The following is a 12775-nucleotide window of genomic DNA, read 5'->3' on the forward strand; positions in this document are numbered from 1 at the left end:
TTTATATCCTAATAAGGGACCACCTGTGTCTTCAGCATTGGTGGGAACACCAGTTAGAATAATATAAAGAACAAACCAGAGGATTTCCCTCAGGTGGCCCTACTCATATTTAGAGGCTGCTGTAAGTTTAGTGTAAAGAGTCTCCTTCTGCAATTGTGTATCCAGCAGTCACTCCCATACATTTAGTGTCTACTTTGGGGGAAAGTCTGACAACGGTGAATGTCAGTCATTTTTCACAACCAATGAAAATCACATCTTCATTTCACATTCAAGAATGTATCTACACAGATAAGAAATCAGAAAGGGAAGCAGCCAATGAAATGGGTCCAAAGCTTATATGTAGTTTGGTAAATGTGTTGTTTACAGCTGCATTATAGTTTAATGAGTACAAAAGGAAAAGCAATCTAATAGCCTTGAAAAATTAATTTGTGAAGGCCACCATTTACAAATAGAAGAAGTGCTGTTTCATGGTCTGTCTTAACATCACAGTGTTTGTAAGCAAAGTGTCTTCAGGATAAAAAAGGTTTTCCTCATCACAAGAAAAATATCATTAAAAAAAATCTAACAGTTGAACTAATTCTTACTAATCAAGATGATTTACATCAAACCATTTAGTTCTAAAGTCCCTCCAAGTCATTATATATAATCAGCCAGAGATAACCTTAGAGGCAAAGTGAAGGGACAGGGGCAGTGGTAACTCTCATGATGAAATACTTTATCTCCATACTACTAAAATGTTTCCCATCAAATTATCAGGGGCCTAAAACTTGACCATGACATTCTGTTTTTTAGGGACAGAATAGCATTTCTTCTGGAAAGCTTTGAAATATAACAGAATAAGGCTACCATAAACAAAAATGAATGTGGCTAAGTAGCTTACTGATAATAGTTTGTGTTTCTCCTCCCTGAAATGTCCCTCAAGTTTCGCTTTCTATAAATGTCAGGCCTTTTCCTGATCTCTTTTCCTAAATGTCCCAAAGCAGAAGCTGCCTGAAAGATACCTGGAGTATACTGTCATAAACCTAAGCTCACGGAAAAGGCATGTCAAATGACATTGAGGGCAGCTAGTGGTGACAGGGAGTGCCCTCTCAGTGTCCAGGGGCTGCATCCAGAACCCGGCAGGGAGGCATGGCTCTGGGGTACACCTAGAGCAAGGCTGGACCCCAGAACCGCAACTCCCAACCTGAGCAAAGCTTCTCTGAAATCCGTCCTGGGTCCTACTGCAGAGCCATCAGACTTCAAGGTGAAGAAATCTTCTCAGACCGAGCTGCCCAGGGCAGCCTCCTTCCCAGCTTTTTGAACACCATTAAGCCTCCCAGATTTAGGTGAACTTTGGGAAGGGGAGGAGGCCACAACACTGGCTGAAATGAAATGGCAGACCAAGTGGGATGAAAGACTGCAGTAGACTGAATTTCCCTCAAAGAAGTTAAAGTGGATCATCTGTGTGCAGCTGGGGCTCTGGCTCGAATGTCAGACATGTTACATGAGCAATAGGCACAAATAAGCAGTTTGCAAATACAAAAAATAATGTTCGATATCCCTGTAAAAACGTATTAAACTTACTCAATATTCAGTTTACCTAAAATGTAAATTAATACATTGAGATGTGCTGAATCATCTATCAGTGAAGTTGCCCCAATATTATAGAACTCAGTATTCCTGAGGGTTCATAAAAACCAGCACTCAGCTAACACATAGCTAAAATATAGTAAAAGATAATAAGATCTTCCTGGGAGCAATTTGATATTCATCAAAGCTCTTAAGTCATAGGTATATCTTGGCCAAACAGTTCAATCTCTAGGCATTTGTCCTAAGGAAATATCTGTAAATACCGAGAGGTAGCTATTTATTTTCACTGCAGTATTGTTTATACAAATTCAGTGTCTATCAGCATAGACTTGGTTAACCAAATGTCATTTCAATGAAATATTATGTATCTACTAAAATGATTTTGTAGAAATGATTGAAACTACAAGAGATTTCCATGATCTGTTGCTAAATGAAATAAGCAGGTTGTAAGTTTCTGTTTATGTCCTAATTGCATTTAAAAAACAAAAAGAATATTTTAAAAAGGAGGCTAGCACTACCTGTATCACTGGCTTATTTTACTGTAGGATTTCAAAGGTAAATGAGAGGGTTGGTCCTTTGGTATTTCAAGACTGACAGGGAGGGAAGTACACTTCTAGATTAGACTGTTAAAAAATAGTGCTGTGTTACTTAGTGTCAAACTAAGTGTCCTGAGAACACAGAACAACTTAGTCCACTGAAAAGGGAAAGAGAATGCTTCAGAGATGTGACTTGCACTCCACAGAAATGGATTAAGCTCCTGCTATGTAACAGGCTGTATTCCAGATCCTGGTAATCAAGACGAAGTTCCTGGCCTTTCGCAGTTCACATTCTGGTGGTGAAATGATAGTTCACATACGAGCAGGTGACACTGTCTGTCTCAAGTAGTTGGTACAAAAAAAAAACAACAAAAAACACAGGCTAAGGGAAGAGAGCAACACACACTGGGGTGGGATGGTGTCTGATAAAGTGGTCAAGAAAGGCCTCTGGTAACACTGGAGAAGTGACCTAAGTAAAGGGAGTGAGTGAACCATGCAAAGATCTGGCATGTCTGGAATTTTAGGGACTAACAAGAAAACCAATATGGCGGCAGGGCAGTAAATGCCGCAAAGAATCACAGGAAATGAGTGTGAGAGACAGGAGCGACCAGACTTTGTAGAGCAAAGTAGGCCCTGTGAGGAGTTTGGAATTAATTTTTCTTTTTCGGTAGTAAAAAAAATCACAGTTTCAACATCGGATGCCACATGTTGCTTTGACTCATATCATTTCCTTGGTGTTAACCAGCAAAGCATCAAACAGCCTCTGGGAACTGCACAATATATGGAACACTTACTTCATCAATGTGTGTCATCCTTGCGTGGGGCCCATGCTAATCCTCTCTGTGTCATTTCAGTTCTAGTGTACATGCTGCTGAGGCAAGCCCTGCAATTTCTTTTGACTAGGAAGGAACACGACAGAGGATTTTAAATAGAGGTACAACGTGATCTCACATATTCTTACAAAAATACTGGAGATCTTGGCTGGAAAACTGACTGTAGGGGGCACAGAAAACAGGGAGACCACGTAGGAGGTTATTAATACTCCATGGCTAAGACTAGGGTGAAAGAAGTGGAAACAGTGAGATGTGGTTAGGTTCGGAATATCTCGCGGATAGGTGACTGATGGATTGGGTATGTTCTGTTTGATTGAAATGCTCGGGCAGGAGAGTATGGAGGACTAATTTAGAAAGACTGGCCAGAAAGGAGGTCACAGACCAAGGCTTGGCAAGAACACCAGATATCTAGTACCTTCCCTGAGAAGGAAGTAAAAGAAAACTTGGAAGAATGCCAAGAGGAAAGCAAAAAATGGGCAAAAACAAAAAACTCTTCTATTTCAATCATGTTTTCAATAAAAGAAGAAAAAAGATTTTAAATAACTATTTAAAATAAGTAGCTTGCTTTCCATAAATATTTAAAACATTTGATTAATAAAAATTAAATTCTATGTTGCTTTCTATACAGCTTTGACATTAGGAGTTAAAAGTTAGATTTTAAGGTATAAATACAAATAGCTAATTTCTGAAACATTATATAACTGAAGGTATTTAACTTATTCAGATTTCTTGTTAGATAACAAGTTTTTACTTCCTTTCTACATCTGTTCACTTGTATATTTTCCCTTCAAGCTTAAAGAGGTCATCCACACACACTGTAATAACATTTCAGTGGAAGGTAATTAATTTGATAGGCTACAACCACATCTTAAGCTCCATCTGGGCAAATTGCTTAGGCTGTTACATTGCATTGCTGTACTAAAGTCAAAGTCAAGTTAAAGACAACATCTTACCACAACTCTTCTCCATCCATAATATCAATTTATGAGAAGGGAATTCAGATATTTTATTAAAATGTCTAAGGAAGTTGCGGTGAAGTAAGTAGAAATTTTGTTTGGATCAAATGTGTAATTAAATTGCAGATAAATGTATCCTAAAATTTACTTTAAAATTATGTAAATCATTTTTAAATATCAAAATCAGCTATTTTTAGACTTCAGAATAATACACAAAATTTATCTTTGACTCACAAATAGAAAAATATCTGTTTGTAATTAAAACAATGAACTTTCAGCAGTTCATTAAATTTATTCGTTGATTTCCTTAACCCAACAAATATTTATTGGGAACTGTGTTAAGCACTAGTATGAAAATGGTGAATAAGGACATAACCCTTGCCCTCATGAAGAGTCCAAAACTGTAGCTGTTAGGAGTACAACACAAATAAGGGCTGTACATTTCACTTAGAACTAGTTGAAGTATTCAGGAAAGGTTTCCAAAAGAACTCCTGCTTGCTCTAACAATCTGAGAGCTGTGTATGATTAACTAGTTGTATGATCTAGTTGCAGGGTAGACAAAAGTATCTGAAGTAGAGACACAGCAAGGGTAAAACCTCTGTAGCAAAAACACTGCATGAGCCCAGGATGAGGGAGACAGAGAGAAGGAGTAGAGGTAGGCCATGTGAAAAGGTCGGATAGATTACGTGAAGGAATTTGTCCTTATCTGTTTTGTCAATATCGCTCTGAGGGTTGTGTGGATAACGGTTGTAATGGGAACTGGAAGGGATGCGGGCAGATTAATCCAGGCTTTTAAAAGAGAGTGATGGGGCTGATAATGGAGATGAAGCTTAGTGGACTGACAGGAGGGATATTTAGGTGATACAGATAGGATTACATGATGTATCGATAAGAGAGGGATGGGGTGTGAGCTAGAGGTCACAAAGATGACCCCTAGGTTTCTGATTCTGAAACTGAGACAAAGCTGGTAAATAATAGAAAAAGAAAGACCAGATTAAGGGGGGAAGATCATGAGCTCAATTCTGAGAACTGTAGAGATTGAGGTACCTTTGAGACATCTGAGCTGTCAAAGATGTGGTCTGTTAGGCTGACTCAAGAGGCCTGAGGTAAGGTAAAACAGTATTTCAAGAAGATAGAAGTAGTCAATTATGTCAATTGTTGAAAATATCCAGTGGATTTAATGACACAGAGATCACTGGTAAGTTCAGTAAGGTGTATTTCTATGGCATAATAGGTCTTAAAGCCTGAAGGAGTGGGGGGGAATTTGGGGAGTGGAGCGAGGAAATGGATACCCTCAGTCAATAGTCTGGCTCTGAAGGGGAGGGAAAGTGACCATGTCAGCAGAAGGGAATGAGACATATTGAGTGTTTTGAAAAAGAAAACAGAAAGTCAAAACATAAATCACAACTGGGCATAAAAATTAATGTGTAGGGCTTTTTTTTCCCTCTTAGTTTAATTGAAAATTAGAAGAGAAAACCTCAAAATTCCATTTCTAGAGTTCTTAGGTAACTTTCCAATTTGGTCATGGCCAAATTTAAACCAGTCCAGAATTCTTTAAACTGTGTCTTTTCCTCCTGGATGCCCTAACAGCGCTTGATTCCTGCTTTTGTTGTGACACTTACCATATGTACTCTAATTACCACTTGTAATCTCTTCTAATTGTAAACCATTTTAGGGGAATTGTTTAGTCAACACTTCGCTAAGGGCCAGATGCATAGTAGGTGGTCATAAATGCATGAAAACGTTAAATATCTTGTAAAAGCAAATACTCAAAACACACTTCATAAACGCATGCTCTCATTGGGAAGTCCTGTTGCCTTAATGAGGGCGTAGGTTTCAGTGGGTAGATGTGATTACATCATGAGGCCCGAGTGATACCCAGAATGTCATCCCTGGCACTGTTGTCAACACCTCCTCTATACAAGGGGAAAAAAAGAAGCCACAATTTTTATCAGCCTTCTGTGGTCCATAAGACGGCACCACAAGTTCGTAGAAAATAGTTTCCAACAGGAAACTTTAGATGGATAAAGTGGTCCACGTGATCACCATTTAGGGAATTAGTGCCATTGGAAAGCCCCTGAATCTTAGCTATTAGCAACAGCGCCAACCATTTTCTTGCGCTGTTTGTGCAAATGGGTGCTTCTTGCTTGTCATGAGAATTTGCTGGATCACTCCAGCCCAAACTGCTTAGCAACAGCCTGGAAAGCGGCTATGCTGATTGGTCCCCACAGAGCTGGCCTTGGCTCACAGAGCTCAGGGCTGACACTCGTGCTGCAGAAGTTTAAACCCCATGGGGATAGTCAGGAAAGCTGCGCTGTGAGAGTGGAAAAGCAGGAGCCCCAGCAACAGCTGCTCTGCAGCTGGGTCACAAAGGAGAGCAAGCAATCCCTCGACACCATAAAAGGTAGCGGATGACGGGAAGGCAATCTCTGTGCCTCCATTTGTCACTGGCAGGGTGCCACTGGCTCTCAAATCCAAATGCTCTCGCAAGAGGATAAAGCCAGATGTAAATAATTCCCTAATTTTATACTTTTTTTTTTTGTAGAAATCTTCAGCAGTAAAGGACATAGAGGGTTATTTAATTTATTTAGACGCAAAATTCTTTGGTGATTGAACCAGGGTGCTGAATAAAGCACTGGATTCAGTCACAGAAACCTGAGTTCTAATCTGTTTCTGATACCAAGAAGGTGAACCACCACAGAAAACCCCTAATTTGGATAGGTTTCATTTTTCTCCTTTGCCAATCAAAGGACCTGGGTTAACTGAACTCTACTGGTTACGATTCTCTGTCTAAAAAATGGAATTCAACTCAGGGAAGTCATCATTGGTTAAAAATTCAGATTAAAGGAGAGTCAAGCTCTTAATTCATGTCATACTCCTTTGCCTCCGTTGCCTTCCAATCCATGACAGAGAAAAGGAATTGGCCTTCCCCCAGATCCAGCCAGCCGACACTGAGATTGGGGATAGTAGCCGAGACCTAAAATCAAGTGTAGTTTAACGTACTAACAAATGAAACTAAATGGAGTTGGAATAAATGATCCATTTATCTTCTTCTGAAAGGACTTTCAAGGTAAAGATGCCTATCAAAGGCAGAATGTCCTAGAAAGGTTCTTACGCCAATTAGACCACATACATATTGATTGTGTATACTGTGCTTCTGGTTTTGGAAGTAATTCTTGGAAGTAATTCTGGTTTGCCTGAAACTATTCTGTCTGTGTCCACTGTTCCAGTGGAAAAATAACAGCACCCCCTTCCTGGTTTGAACAAATATTCTATAGTTACCCTAATTCTTGTTTCCCTCTCACAAGTATTCACCTAAATCAGACGAGCCCAACAATGGCTTTATGACGTTGAGATGTCCCAGAAGATGAAACCAGGAGGCTCCATCAGCAGCATCGGTGAGATCTCAGCTTTCTATCCCTGCCCCACTCCTAACAAAGAAGGCATGAACAAAGACATCCTTTCACAGCACAAGACCATGTGATCTTTGTCAAGAGTAATGAAATTTCCATTCATCTCTGCTTCCCCAAAACAGATTTTTCTGGGTGTCTGTTGTCCTAGCACATTGCAATTTTACTTTGTCTTTACAGGTTATATGATAAGAACAGAAACATCATAAGAGCAGCTTACTATGTGCCAGGCGCTGTTCCAAGAGCTTTCTCTGTATCGTCACATTAAATCTTCATATTACACCTGAGATATTATTATTATCCATTTTACAGAATAAGAAACTGAGGGACAGAGGGGTTAAGTACCTTGCCCAAGGCACAGAAGCTTGATTTGGCAGAGCTGGGGTTCAAACAGAGACAATCCGGCTTCACAGTTTGTGGTACTGCATTATCGACTTGGTTCAGAAGTTTACTACCAGGAATCATTACGTTGTTTAAAGATGAGCTTTATGGAGTAGGTCCACCCATACATTCATGCACCCACCCATCCATCCCTCATCACGTATTCAGAGGGTATCTACTATATGCCTAGCATTGTGTCAGGCACTGGATAATGAAAGGACTCCTGCTCTTTCGACTGAATAATATGATAACTCTGGAAGTGGGCGTTTACCAATCGCAAGATCATACTCGAAAGGGCTCTCGTTAGACATATGCATCCTACATAAGGAGAAAACAGAGACCAAGGCATCTATTGTGCCTGAGTGAGTTCGGGGAGGTCTCATAAAAGAGGTGGCATACTTCAGCTGGCTCACAGATGGAGGAAAAGTTGGCCAAGCATCAAGACAACAGACTACCTGCTAAGTCCAAGTGCTGGTGACTTACAAGTTCTCTTTACAAGATCCAAATTAAGAATATTGTTTAGAAAGTCAGTCTAATGGAGAAAATGTTCCTTGTTTTAACAACATTAAAAGGCCCTGTAGCTTACAAAGGTTCATTTGATATCAACCAACTCAAAACACACCTATTTGAGAAAATAAGGTTATTTAACAACTCCAGTTACCAAATTTCTACTTTTTGTCAGTCTAATGATTTTTGAGCCACCTTCTGTGAATAATAATTATCTGTGACTTACAAAGAAAGAAAGATCTATTGAAAACAGCATTGTATAGTATGCAATGCTCATTCACTTTAATTTCTAGAGTGTGAAGTGACCAGAGGTAGTACATATACAATTACAGGAAACTTTAATCTAGGCAAAAATGGGAAAAATACACACACACACACACACACACACACACACACACACACACAGAGCAAATGGTCAGAGGCTGGCACATTACCAGCAGAACAAGTTTGTATGTATAAATACATATGACAAGCATATCGCCGAACTGGATCTTTCCCAAGTCCTAGCAGAATAGTGTGCAAGTAAGAAGCACACACACTTGGGTTTTGGCATTATCACAGAATAAGATTCTCTCTTTCTCTTTCTTACTGTAAGAGAAAATGCATAATGTCACAAGAAGATGTGGGTCACTAACAGGAAAAAATCGAGTACAGAGGTGACATGGAGATGGAAAATACAAAGTCTGAACTTCTTTGCCTCTAGACAGAAAATTTAATAGTGGTTCAGCTCAGGGCTAAATTATCACTGTCAAGATCTCAGACCCTCTTGACCTTGGTAGGAAAAATGTGCCATGAAGGCTGCATAGAACTCATTAGACATCAACTTCCCAAATTGTCCTCGTCACAGTCTGCTGTGTAATTGACACCTGAGTCGACAGGTTTATCTGTGAGATTCAAGAAGGGCTGAATTGACACTCCCAATCACAAGAGCATCTTTAAAAGCCATGCGGAAGTCTATAGGAGGGTGGTGGAACACTCCTTGCATGACTGCTATAAATACAAAGCAGCCTTTGGAAGAAACATATTGACCTATTCAACTTCTAAAAATGGAATGAATACATGTGCACGTTGGGGTATATGGTCCCATGCCATGAAAAACACGAACATGGCACTTTGAAGACTTGGGGGAAAATATAAGCTATTAAATTACTAAATCATTTAAAGTGGTATTAATTTTTCAATAAGCATAGATATGTTATAAAAAGAGAAGCAACAGCATAGAGGAAAGATTGCGGGCTTAGGAATCAGGTAGGCTTGAGTTTGATCATCTCCTCAAGAACGATCCCTAAAATAGCCGGGCTACTTGGACAAATTGTTTAATGTCTCCAGAAATTCAGCACCTTATAGAGAAAAGATGATACCTCCTGATAAGGTTTATAACTGAGACAGTACATGTCAAGCTTTTACAACAGCGCATGGTATATAATAAGTGCTCAACAAATGTAAACTGTCATGATGACTGTGCAACAGGAACAGCAGTAGCTCTCATGCAATATCTTAAAAGGATTAAACAAAGTAAAATACATTTTTAAAAGCATAGCACAGCAACACACTGTTGGCACTCAAAGAAAAAGTTCTCCTCCTAACTAGACCTCTTATACCTAAATCCATTTACTCAAAGGTGGCTCATGGAAGTAGATGACTATTTTTCATGTATTTTAAGCAGCATTCTTGTAACACACCTACATTAAGAACTTTGTGATCCCAAATACTTTGCTAACAACCAAATTATCTCTTGTTCTTGAATGTCTTAGAATATCACAGGCAAAAATTGCCTTTGAGTTCAGAGAATTTGAAGAAAAGCGAAAACAGGGAAAATACTCGAAACTGAAGTTACAGTGAAAAGTACTTACGACCACTTCTGATCAAACTGGAAAACCCATATAAATACTGGCGACAGTTTAAGAATATATTTCCCCTTATTCAGAAATATGTACTTTCCAAAAGGTCCATTTTCATTTTGAAATCTTGACATGATTTGGCAAGCTCATGTTAACTAGTTAGTGTGGCTTAAGCTGTTACCAATCTTAGAACAATAAGAAAGTAGAAGAATTATAGCTGATTCTTCACTATTCAGATACCTGGTATTTCCTGGAAGCAAAACTTGAGTTAATCAAAATATCATTTTATTCAGATCTGTCCTTCTTCACACTTCTTTTTCAAAGTAAATGCCAAAGATTATCATATTAATATTTTTTAATTTTGTTTCTAAAAACATAATAATGAAATAAGAAGTACTGGATAGGCAATGGAGGGAAAATAAAAGGAAGTACAGACAACACCCAGAGAAGACATTATTTTCAGCAAATAGCTTTTGTACTGAAGGATAAGCAAGAAACAGAGTAGAAAAGACAGTTTTTGGTGTTGCTGGACTGACTAGATTAATGATCAAATGAAGTTAGAAAAGCATAAGGAGACTAAGTTAAGTGCCTAAACAAGGGTCTCTTAAAATAAATCATACTACCTTTAAGAAAGATTTTATACAATAGGAAATATTCAGTCTTTCTGGGATAGTGACTGCTTTAGATTTGGGCGGCTTACAAGAATAATAGTAATCCATTCATTTCACAAATATTTGGATATCTGAGATGTCATTATGAAAAGAAAAATTCCTCAGAGTTTCAAATAAAGATTTCTTAAATGTCTTGTAGTACAGTAGCTATTTTACTATTTGTTTCAAATTGAATAAGTGAGATTGTGTTAATATTTTCTAACATCACAAGTGAAGTTCAACAAAACTATAGCAAAACCATGAAAAGAAAAGCTTCCTTCTTTTATAGTCATCATCAGTGTAAATTCAACCTAATCAGTTCTCAGTGAAAATATTTCATATTGCTCGCCAGCCCAATCAAATTCATGTATCAAGCTGACTCTTCAACTAAAATTATAGATATTATGATAGTTTATATAAAAGATATTATTATTCCTGGCTGCCATACATGATACTCAAGAGTTAAAAAAACCCAAAAACCAAAGGATTATCTGTATTTTATTGTACCTGTCAGAAGAGCACATACTCATTATCATCACTATCACTGTTCATGAAATTCTACAAAGTCCCCTGAAATGAATGATTTATATTATGCACTCTACTGAGATTGCACTCCAAGGCTATCAGAGCAAAACAGATAGCCAGAAGATCATGCTACACTATGTCACCAAACAGGAAAAAATAAAGGAATATATTCAATTTTGTGTTTTTTCATTTCTATCTTTCAACAGTAATCAGGATTTCTATATTCGTAGGATTACCATATCATTTTTACTGAGACAAAAAAAACAAAGAAATTTCACTCCCCAAAATGTTGTTATCCAATTATTTGACCCTTTAAATTCACTCTTTAATCCCTTTTTAAGGCTGAGGACTTTGACATTTTTAACCAACAGAACAAAAAATAAGTTCTTATATTTTTTATTCACTTGAAGCTACTTAAAACATCACTTTTTTTCTCCTTCCTAATTACTTGTATAACCCCCTTGCCATTTATTCCTTCAAACTTTTATTGTTCCTTTCTCTCACCCTCTCCTTCCTCCATGCAACAGTGAAATAATGTGTCCAACAAATAGTTATTGCTGTACGAGACCCTCCCTTGGCATCTGAAAAACGTGAGTAAGACCGAGCTGCTCTCAGTCTAGTGGGGAAGACAGACATGAAAACGACTAACAGTAACAGAAGGTGATGGAGCCACTTTCATGAGAGCACAGATAACAGAAGAATCAAGTCAGTGGGGAAGGGTAGTGATGTGTCAGTGCTATGCCCTGACAGAAAACTTTTATGTGAACCGGGCCAATCTCTGCTTCAGAGTCATTTCATCTACATTCATCCAATAAATATTTATTGAATAACTATGTGCCAAGCGCCAAGCTAGTAATAGTAATGAAGAGACAGGGTCTCTACTCTCACTGCCTACAAAAAGCAACCAACAGTAATACATTAGTATTCAGCTATCCCAGATATTCACGTGCAATAAGAACCCTGGAAGAGAAGCATGAAGGCTGCGTGGAAGAATCAGTCACTGTTTTATGGAACGTAGTGTTAAAGATGAAACTGGATGGATGGATACGGCTTTGCCAAGTGGAGATAAAGGAAAAAGATATTCTAGGCCAAGGCAGCAAGCGGCATGCTTGGAAAAGACAAAGAATGAATAGATTCTTTCTTAACATACTTAGGGAGCCATTAGAAGTTTAATATTGTGGGGGGATAATGGCTGATGAGGTTTAATGAGAAAGGCTGTGGCCAAATAATAAACAATGTTCCATGTCACACAAAGACATAAAGATTTTACTGAATAAGAATCATGATATTTTTCTTACTGTTAATTGCTAACAATTATTGAGTCCTTACAACATACACACCTGGCAGTATTCTAAATGCTTTTATAATACATTTAGACTCACTTAACTTCTGGACCCTCTCAAGAAGGAAATACTTTTGCCCTCATTATACAAACAGGCAGAATAAGATAGAGAGAAGTTAAATAACATAACCAAGATCACTGAGCTAATGAGTGGTAGAACACGCGAGGCAATCTGGAGCCAGTGTTCATATATTATGGATGCATCCCCTCTAAGGTGATGGAGTG

The 12775-nt window shown here is 38.3% G+C and overlaps 1 protein-coding gene and 1 non-coding gene across 4 annotated transcripts in view; both read right to left on the reverse strand.

The window, feature by feature from the left end:
* Nucleotides 1-12775, reverse strand: part of TMTC2 (transmembrane O-mannosyltransferase targeting cadherins 2) — an 852682-nt gene that overhangs the window by 548963 nt on the left and 290944 nt on the right. The gene's annotated exons all lie outside the window — the stretch shown is intronic.
* Nucleotides 2881-2985, reverse strand: LOC115853102 (U6 spliceosomal RNA). The gene has a single exon (XR_004039419.1). It is a non-coding gene; the product is annotated as a U6 spliceosomal RNA (small nuclear RNA).

This window comes from Globicephala melas, chromosome 10 (genome assembly GCF_963455315.2).
Source record: "Globicephala melas chromosome 10, mGloMel1.2, whole genome shotgun sequence".
Taxonomy (NCBI): Eukaryota; Metazoa; Chordata; class Mammalia; order Artiodactyla; family Delphinidae; genus Globicephala; species Globicephala melas.